Here is a 9,379-nt window from a genome sequence, read left to right as displayed (position 1 = left end):
AGAGCTAGAAAAGTTGTTAAAGGGAAAAATCATTCAACCAATAGATTATTCTAAATGGATTTCTAACATGGTACCTATTACCAAGCCCTTTAGTGATATCAGGATTTACATTGATTTCGAGGATCTTAATAAAGCTTGTTTGAAAGATGACTATCCATTACCAAATATCGACATGATTATAGATCTCACCATAGGTCATGAACTCTTGTCACTAATGGATGGTTTCTTTGGGTATAATCAAATTCATATTGCACAAGAAGATCATCATAAAAAAACATTCACTACAACTTGGGGCACATTCTGCTACACCATGATGCCATTTGGGTTAAGGAATGCCAGGGAAACCTATCGGCACATGATGAAAATCATCTCCCATGACCTAATCCATAAGATACTTGAGGATTACATGGACGATATTCTAGTCAAGTCTCTCAATGCTTTAGATCACTTATCTCACCTTGAGGAAGTGTTGAATTGACTGGTAGAATATTGCCTCATGTTGAATCCAAAGAAGTGTGTCTTCAGTGTTACTTCATGCAAGCTCCTAGGCTTCATTATGTCATAGCATGGTATCAAGATTGACCCTAAGAAGGTCAAAGCCATCATGGATATGGCTCCTTCTAAGACACTCAGGCACCTTCATTCTTTGCAAGGAAAACTCCAATCAGTTCGGCGGTTCATTTCTCAACTTGCTGATAAGTGTCAACCTTTCACTCACTTGCTTAAGAAAGATCAAAATTTTAGATGGGACCTAGCTTGCCAGTGTAACTTTGAGCTCATCAAGCAATGCTTAGCTAATCCACCTATTTTGGTCCATCTAGTTGCAGTGCACCTGCTCATATTGTACATCATAGCTACTCCCACAACATTAGGTGCTCTTTTAGCACAACTTGATGATGCAAGAAAGGAAAGAGCTATTTATTACATCACTCAAACATTAGTGGGCTATGAGCTCAACTACACACCAATGGAGAAGGCATGCTTAGCAGTAGTATTTGCCACCCAGAAGCTATGTCATTACATGTTGAGTCATAATGTGCAATTGATATCAAAGATTGATCGATTGAAATATATGCTCTCTCGCAAAGTACTCATCAAACACTTGGCAAAATGGGTTATGCTTCTTTGTGAATTTGATATTCAATATATTGACAGAAAGGCCATCAAAGGCTAGGCTATTGAAGATCACTTGGATGATGCACCCTTAGTTGCAGATCACCCACTCATCATGGAATTTCTAAATGAACACCTCTATTTCCTCTATTTGATAGAAGAACAATTACTCTGGAAGCTATATTTTGATGGCTCCTATACATCTCATGGCTCGGGCATGGGAATACTCTTGGTTACACCTACAAGCAATTATATTCCTAAATATTTCAAGCTGCAATTTTGATGTACCAATAACATTGTAGAGTATGAGGCCCTTGTTGTGGGACTCAAAATCACCATTGAATGGAATATCATGAAGCTTCAGGTCTATGGCAATTCTTATCTTATCATCAAACAAGTGTTGAATGAATATTAGACCAAGGATGACAAACTATTACCTTACAAAGATATAGTTGATCAATTAAAGGATTATTTCACTTAGATCCAGTTCATACAAGTACCTAGACTCCAGAATAAGGTAGTTAATGCCATGGCTACTATTGGTTCTCTCTTGGAAATGCTGTGAGAAGTTACGTAATATGAATTCTTGGTTGAGCAAGTGCATGAACCCGCATATGAGAATGATGAATTAACATGGGTCTATATCTTGGTTGGTCCCTAATCTCCATGGTACCATGAAATTCATGCTTACCTACTAAATGGTATCATATCTCCTCACTTCACATGAACCCAATGCCAAAAATTTATTCGTAGAGCTTCCCATTACACTATCATTGCCCAAACCCTATATCATCATGGTTATCATGATACTCTCTCTCAATGTTTAGATCAACATGAGGCTGTGATGGCTCTCAAAGAGCTGCACGCTAGAATTTTTTATGCTCACATGAGCGGGATGGTGCTAGCAAAGCAGATCCTTTAGGCTGGATACTATTGGCCTACTCTAGAACATGATACATGTGAATTTGTGAAATGATGTTTACCTTGTCAATAGCATGTTAATTTGATCCAAGCTCTAGCACAAGACTTGCAACCCATTGTACCACCATGGCCTTTTGCCTGCTGGGGGTTTGATCTCATTGGCCTTATTGCACCACTTTCTTCAGAAGGGAACAAGTGGATAATCACCACCACTAATTATTTCACTAAGTGGGTTGAAGTAGTTCCCCTTGTTACTGCCATGGGAGTTCAAGTGTCCAAATTTATCCTATATCATATCATATGTTACTTTGGCATCCTGGCCACCATTTTCATAGATCATGGGGGAAATTTTGAAAAATATAAATATGGAGGAATTTTGCACTTCCCTTCACATCCATCACCACTTTTGTAGCCCATATTTCTCACAAGGTAACAATTAGGCATAGGCAACTAATAAAACCCTACTTAGAATCCTCAAGAAAATTGTCAATGACTTTGGTCATGATTGGCATTTGCAAATCAATCCTGCCTTATGGGCATACTGCACTTCATTCCATATAGCCACTAGCACAAATCCATACTCCTTGGTCTATGGTGCTAAAGTATTCCTACCTATTGAGGTTGAACTCAATCTCTTCCCATTTCTCTATGAGGTCAGATATTTGATGAAGAGTTTAAGGTGGCTCGACTTACTTAGCTTGATCTGCTTGATGAGAGAAGGCAACAGGCCTACAACCACCTCATGGTCTATCAAAGTTGCCTCAAGTGCAATTTCAATAGGAAAGTTCATCCGCACAATTTTCAGGAAGGTGACATGGTCCTTAAAGAGAATATGAAGGTTTGGGCTGACAGAGAAAAGAAAAGTAAGTTCGAGCCCACATGGCTTGGTCCTTATGTGGTCATGCATCTTTTCGCTTAGGAGTCTATCAGCTATCTACCCTTGAAGGTGAAGTCCTAAATGATCGTACCAACATTTTCACCTCAAGAAATTCTATGCCTGAAGACAAAATTCTCAAATAAAAACTAGGCAAAGAAAAATAAGCATCCAATGGTAGAAACTTGGCAATTCAAGCTCCTTGGATAGGTCCTTGGTGAAAACCTAGCAAATAGGCACTAGGTGTACTACAACTTTTTCATTATCTATCCCTGACATGTACCCCCCACATCACCACTTTGTATCATATCACTCCTCTCCCTACTTTTCCAAGGTGTTCCTCATTATTTTGCTACTCACTATGCTTCACAACATCATCCTCCACCACCTCACACTTCGCAACATTCCACCTCACCCCTGCATTATAGAATCCCATGTATCATACCCGATGTATTCTACCATTGTACTCTACTACATGTATCTTATTAAGTGCTTTTTATCCTTGTACTTTACCATATGTAGCATATGCAGCCCATAGAACTTTGTGTCTCATACCCCTACACTAATCCTTGTATCATATGTACCCCAACCATGTCAATACAACAGCATCTTGACCCTTGTACATAAATTATGCTTTACATAAACCCCATCTATAAACAAACCCTTGTATCATAAGCAATTCTATCTTCTCATCTTGAGTTTTCCCCCATCATGTACATACCTACTACCATGTCTTTTTGTCTAGAGTTCCCATGTAATTATATAGTCATGCTTGTACATACTATCTAGGACTTGTTGCAATGTCTTGTGCCCCTAGCATGTCGATAGCTCATCAATTGATATCTTTAGAAAAAGGTTATATTATCCTTTAATATTTCAAACATTTTTTTGTTTCTTGATAAAACATGGTACACTTGGGCAATATCATTTGTTTATGGATCACCCAGCATCATTCCTACACAGATCTCTCTGAGACTCATGTGTGATGCTGGGGCAATCCTTGCGTGTCTGTTTGAGTCAATCCTATGTAATTATGGGGAAAAAGGCCTTGACATTCTTAGTAACCTTAGAAAATCCATAAAAATCCTATATCAAATAATGTGCTCACACTACATAGTGGTACTTCCTCACAAAGTACTTTGTGCTCAAGCTTCCCCTACACCTCACATTTATTTTCAAAACCCCTGGTATCCTCCTCCTTTTCATCACCTCTCTCCCTTGAACTCTCACTTTTTCCACCCTCAAAATCATTTGATTCAAATCATCGACCATCAACTCATGTTCATCCTCATCATGATGTGATCCCTATCATAAGTCACTATCCTAGTTCTAATTTCTACTATCATCCTAATTACAAGTTTGTTGGTCACTCATTTTCCAACATCATTCTCCTTAGAGTTAGCATCTCTTACGATCACGTTTTACCTCATAGCTCACTATCTTAAGTTTTGCATTAGTTATCTTATTCTACCATCATCATTTATCTCGTATCTCCTAGACTCTACTATGTTATATTATCATATTTTTTAATCCTGTTATCATATCTCATAAAATCATAACATTTTCTCTTTGTTGTTCCTCTCACTTGCTTATCATAAGTTGTAGATATATCTTTTTAGTTTGTGGCTATTTTTAGCATATCATAAAATGTCTTGACCTCTTCTTTTGTTTTTTTAAATTTTGGCATCATAGTTCATCATTAGTTTGTATAATGCATTTCATATAGCTCATCCCTAGATGGTCTTTTTAAAAATTCATCATTAGATTGTAAATCATTTTTTATCATCCCTTATTTGTCACTTTTTAAAAAAGAATTATGAGTTCATCATTTAGATTGTAAAAACATTTTCAATTCATCATTAGTTTAAGATACATCATTGTTATTATCAATTCATCCTTAGATTCTCATTCATCATTAGCATTTCACATCCATTAGTTAATTAGATTTTATTTGTTGTAAAGTTCATCATTTCATTAGCATTTCCCATCCATTATTTAATTAAATTTCATTTGTTATAAGTTCATCACTTCATTAGCATATGACATGCATCATTCAAATCCGAATTCATTTGTAAAATCATCATTTCATAAGGGTTCATTTTAACATTTGTTATTGAATCCTTTGTAATACCACTGAGTTCATTTTTTATATCATAAATCTTTTGTTTATCATTTAATTGTTAAGTTATTTCTTTTTACCATTTATCATTTAGTTTTTATTTATCATCATAACAACATCATATCACATCATATATCATAAAGTAAATCCTATCACCAGAGATCACATCAAAGCATATCACATCACATCTAAAATATCATAAAAGAAGATCACATCATTAGGGATCACATCAAAACATCTCACATCATATCTATCATGAAAAGAATCACATCATAAATATCTCACATTGCATCTAAAATATCATAAAGAAAATCATATCAATATATATCACATCACATCTACAAAATCATAGCTAGAATCAATCACATCATATCCTCATCATCATAATAAAATCACATTAAAAAAAAGATCTCACAACATATATCCAAATCATAGCACATATCATATCCTACATCAAAAACTATCAGCACAATCATAGATCTCAAAACATATCCCATCTTGCATCACAAATCATCACCAATATCATCAAAACATCAAATCTTGCATATCAAAGAATAGCAACAATACACATGCCATCAACATTCCATAACACATCTCTCACCAGAATCCTCAGGTCTATATCAATGAATGAATGAAAGAATAACAGTCCATTAATGTCCCAATATACAATGTCCATATTATACAATGGCTCTATGCCCACACAAAATATACATCTCAAAACTACTAATCTGTATGAAAAAATGCTCATCATGTCAAAAATCTAGCATATCCCTGATCACTGATATGATTCCTTAGTCTCCTCCTTAGTCTCTCCCATGGCCCCTGGTGTTTTTGGTGGTGGAGGTGTTAGCCTCATTAGTCCTCCCCCTGTCTTGGACCTCTTTGCCTCATCCCTTCTCCCCCTTCTTAGGTTTGGTCCTACCCTTTGACTATGACCTATGTGTTGGAACCTACTTGTGCTTACCCCCCAACACTCCATCCACTATTCCCTCCTCCCTACATCCCTATGTGTGTACCTGCTATACTTGACCAATTTGATCACTTGTAGTGCTCAATCTGAGATACTGAGACTATTGCATGGTACCTCCCTTGATAAAAACTAGCCCTCTCCCTCAGCTCCTCTACCTCCACCTGTAGTCTCCTCAACTCATCCAGACCCCCTCCCACTGCCATCTGCACCCATAGGGTTGCCACTTCCACCACTAGCCTATCTCTCTCCTATTGGAGGGCATCTATCCTTGCCTATGTGACCTACCTCTCTAGCATTGCCACATCCAACCTCCCCTCCGCCTATCTTACCACTGTCTGCAACCTCCCCATCTCAAGACCTACCTTGTCTGCTTGCCCCTATGCTATATCTTGCTCTTGTTTGAACTGATTCCACTCTATACAGAGCTGATCTCACTCTTGCTATTTATCCCAAAGAAGCTGACTAATGACCTCATGTGCTTGTTGTAGCAAGGCATAATAGGCTACCAATCCACCACCCCCTCCCCCTGTTGCTGACCCTCCACTATCACTTGACCTTTGTGGCCTCTACTCCCGCTCCCTCTATGGCCTCCTCTACTTCGCTCTCTCCTCTCCCCCTTTCTCCTCCCCTCTCTCCTCTCCACCTTTCTCTGGTTCCACCCCTCTCTCCTCTACTCCTCTCTTTTCCTAAGCTCCTCTCTCCTACCTCCCTACCATTTGTCTCTACCATGTTGGTCCCTCATCTTGAGCAATGGCCTCTGCTCACTGCCACAACCCTCTGGCTACATAGTTCTCCTGTTAGGCTACTTGAGCTAACTCATCCACCACCACTACCACACTCGTACCATGCACTTAGCCCACTAGTCTCGAGTGCACTAAAGTGTCTTAGTACTCTTGAGAGGAGCTCGCATCTGCTGACCCCCTAAACTAGTCCCACTACTATGGCTCTAGCTCCAACCATACCTTCAATAATCCCTCTCTCCATAGGGATAGCACATACATCAATATTGGCTCACGTGTCACATGTTGATACTAGTTTGGCTCCCCTAGAGCTATCTGTTGCCATCCTAACTATCATAACACCCTGTCTGGCCTATACTACTCTGCTATGTAGGCCCATTGACCAAACACAAAACATGGCGATATCATGTATGGAAGCTACTCTCCATCCTCCACCCATGGTCCTAGGCCCATGTATGGCCATCACACCATTGTAACTATCTCATCAATACTGACTCTCTAGTAGTCCATTCAATCTATGTGGTGGTACATTAGTGACTCAACCCAATTGTATACCACTAGCTTCTCCACCTATCTCTCTCCACCCAAGAGGCCTGAGTACGACAATATGCTCCTAGGGCCATACTTGTAGCAGTGTCAAGAACCCAATACTCCTCCCCGACTGGTCACCACCCTAGTATACTATCTAATGAAAGTCCCTGTACAGCTCAACCAACATCAAAGACACCCATGAAATTGGGAGTCCTGCATCCACTATCTGCATCACAACTAGAATCAGTGCCAAAGTGACTCTTGTCCCACCTGTATCTAGGGCAATGTACCCCAAAATGAGTCCCAACACATAGAAGTAAATCCACCTCTTTGGTGCTATGCAATCCAAATAATCGTCCAAGGTGAACTATCCTCATTGGATCTTGAACTTGACTCCAAGTCCTACTAATCCCTGTACAATTGTCTTCATTGTCATCTCTCTAGTTGCCATCATTGGCATACCCCATACTAGTAGTCTAAAAATGTAGTACACATCCTCTAAGGTCACCATTATCTCCCCAGTTGGTAGATGGAAGGTCACTATCTCTTTGTGCCATCATTCACATAGGGTTGTGACCATCACCATGTATGTGCAAGTATGAGGCAACCTTGAAAGATAGCCTAGTCTGATCACCTTGATCATTGCCTAGTCTATGGGCATTAGCATCTCTCCTACACAAAGCACCACTGCTAGCTGCTCCCATGATACTAAAGAATCCAAGCACCACTACACACCAAAAAACCAATCCCAATGCCAATTTTCTATGTCAAATTATAATCCTCAACCCCTCATTTTCCCCTAGCTTTTTCTACCTTTTTTGCACCAACCCACATTCGCGTGATGCTAGACCCTCGCAATCCTATAGGTTTATCTTCTCGCGAGATCAAAATGTTGACCTTATCATATTCTACCCAATTGACCAATGGTCCCACTACAATGTTCCCACAACTACAAAATCTAGAGTCCCCATAGATATATATTCCAATGGGATCATGCCTTTGACTTGTCCAAAAAGTTGACTTTTTGATCACATCCCTACCTGTGCGTTCCTGCACTAGCTAAAACTAGCATTCCCATAGACCCTTTATCTTGCTAGATTGCATTTTTCCATTTTCCCTCCTTGGTCAACCCACCCTATCCTCACTTTGACCCCTCTAATGATGAGATAGCGTCCCCACAGATTGAATCATATTCCTTTATGCGAGAACGCGATCCCGCTTGTTTACCCTCAATCCCACATGACATCCCACTTTGGGTTCACATTCCCACCAAAACTAAATAAAACAACAAAAATCCTAGTAATCTAAGCTATTTTTGTGGGATCATAATCCTGTCGATCCCACTCGTGTTCCTGCTAGACCCATATGTGCAAGATTGCATTTATTATTTCATGGGAATGACATAAAAAACATACAACATAAAATCATGAAGAGGTTTTAGACCCTACCGATCGATCTGGTGTCCCCCATACTCCTACTTATCACACTATGTCTGCTCGATGATCCAGTCACCCAATACCCACCATCATAATATCTAATGCAGATCTCCTAACAACAATATATCCTCCTCAATTTGAATGAAAATTATCCCTTCTAGCCCCCTTCTAGCCACTTATAGCCCCCTAGGTGCCCTAGTTACCCCTTTCAGATATCTAGCCCTCCAATTTTTCCTCTCCCCCTCACTTTTTTTTTACTCTCTTTTATCTTTTTTACTTTTTTTTCCCTCTTTTATGCCTTCTAGGCTCCTACTAGCTTACTGCAATTTTTCAAAAAGCCGTAGTGCTACTTTTTTGTTTCCCTGCCGCCTATTCTCTCTTCTCTCTTTCTACTTGAGATTGGGGCAACCATGTTGCTTTCAAAAGTCTTCTTCACGTTTTTTATGTTTGAACTTCTTTGAAATAGTGTTGTTTAACCACTATGTCAAAGAGGGGCAAAATGTAGACACCTAAATCTAATTACATCAATAAAGTAATCATATTTAGTTCTCTCTTAAGACATTATTGATTAAATATTTACTATTTAATTAATTAATCATCATCCCCTAGTTAATTAATTAGTTTAATTAACTATAGTCCAATTGATAAAATCAAATGATCACCCAAAATTAATTT

The sequence above is a fragment of the Cupressus sempervirens genome, chromosome 1 (assembly GCF_028749045.1).
Source record: "Cupressus sempervirens isolate cs-2001-9-10 chromosome 1, ASM2874904v1, whole genome shotgun sequence".
In the NCBI taxonomy this organism is placed as follows: domain Eukaryota; kingdom Viridiplantae; phylum Streptophyta; class Pinopsida; order Cupressales; family Cupressaceae; genus Cupressus; species Cupressus sempervirens.
This window is presented reverse-complemented; position numbering follows the sequence as displayed.